General features: G+C 40.8%; 1 non-coding gene across 1 annotated transcript; it reads right to left on the bottom strand.

Moving 5' to 3' along the window:
• Positions 1 to 946: 946 nt before the first annotated feature.
• On the bottom strand, positions 947 to 1061 carry LOC136731569 (U5 spliceosomal RNA). Its single transcript, XR_010809563.1, has one exon. It is a non-coding gene; the product is annotated as a U5 spliceosomal RNA (small nuclear RNA).
• Between the last annotated feature and the right edge of the window lie 638 nt (positions 1062 to 1699).

Genomic DNA, 1699 nt, shown 5'->3' with positions numbered 1-1699 from the left:
GGCACAAAAAACAGTCCCGCTCTGCATTCTGGTACTTGGCGTTCTTAATAACACCAACAGGGTGTAATCGCATAGACCACTCGAGTATAAAGTACTACATATCCCATCAGTTACAGTTTTTTTTCATCTTCTGAAACTGCAATTTAGCACTTTCAACTGTTTCTTAGTGATTCCTAGAATTACTAACCGGTATTGTAGTCAATGTGTTTATAACCTTTTTTGTTTAACGATTTGTGTGTTATCCTATGGGATCCCATGGTCTTTGATTTGGTCACGGAAGTGATTTGTCTTTGATTTGTTGATCTAGAGTTGAATTTTAATTAGTTTTTCCCTTTTGTATAATTAGTGTAGTGCTACATTTAGTCTTTGTTTTTAAATAAATTTGACAATTTATATCTTTGGAATTGGTGTCTGCGTCCAATTATTACAGAAATTGAGTTCTACAAGACTCCAGGATTCGTGATAAGGTGATACTATGAATTCACTTCTTTAATTGAAATGTATAAGTGTACCTTACGCTACATATATGTATGTATGTATGTATGTATGTCCAATTGCTTTGACAATACAAATGAATTGAATTGAGAGGGAGAGAGAGAGAGAGAGAGAGAGAGAGAGAGAGACAGACAGACAGACAGACTGACAAACAGAAAAACAGACAGACACAGACACACACACACACAGAGCCAGCCAGCCAGCCAGCTCAGCGATGACATCACGAGCCTCTCTCAGCTGACTGCTATGACATCACAGAGCACGTACATTCCGTTGCTTGCCGTCTGTCAACCACTCAGTCACTGCCAGCCAGACTGGCTGGCTGGCTGGATGGGGGGGCTGCTTGCTGCTGCTGCGTACCTTAGCAAGCTTATTTGCTTGACCGGCCTTCCTACTCCTCTGCCCACATGACCACCTATGCCCGATCTGCTGTTCACCTGGATCACAGCTCCGCCCCAACAAGGCAGAGCCCCCCAAGAATGGTACAAACTCACCCACGATCCCCTCCACGGAAAGCTTTAGCAAAAGGCAAAAGCGTTATACGTAATGAAGAGGAACCCGAGTCCAAGACGCATCCGACCAGCCATACATATTTGTGTGTATTAAAGATCACATTTTCTTACATTTAGTTTTTCTGTACTTTATTACATCTTATTGTGATTTATAAAAGTATTGTTTCTTTTCCATATGTATGTATGTATGTGTGTGTGTGTGTGTGTGTGTGTGTGTCTGTCTCTGTGTGAAAGTTAGTGTATGTGTCTGTACGTGTGTGCCTGTCTCTGTGTGAAAGTGTGTGTGTGTGTGTGTGTGTGTGTGTGTGTGTGTGTATATGTCTCTCTGTGAAAGTGTGTGTGTGGGTGTGACAGTGTGTGTGAGTGTCTGTCTGTCTGTCTGTCATGTAACTCGCACATCTGTGAGGGCACCATTTTTGCAGAAGAGATGTACACATTTTGGAGCAACATATGCTGCCATCCAGACATCATCTTTTCCAGTGACGTCCCTGCATTTTCAAACAGATCACATTTTATTACACTTTGTTTATCTGTACTTTATTACATCTTATTGTGATTTATACTTGTAATGTTTCTTTTCCATATATATGTATGTACAGTGGGGGAAAAAAGTAATTGATCCCCTGCTGATTTTGTACGTTTGCCCACTGACAAAGAAATGATCAGTCTATAATTTTAATGGTAGGTGTATT

This window comes from Amia ocellicauda, unplaced genomic scaffold (assembly GCF_036373705.1).
Source record: "Amia ocellicauda isolate fAmiCal2 unplaced genomic scaffold, fAmiCal2.hap1 HAP1_SCAFFOLD_33, whole genome shotgun sequence".
Classification (NCBI taxonomy): Eukaryota; Metazoa; Chordata; class Actinopteri; order Amiiformes; family Amiidae; genus Amia; species Amia ocellicauda.
The sequence above is the reverse complement of the archived record's forward strand: the minus strand, read 5'-3'. Positions and strand labels throughout refer to the sequence as shown.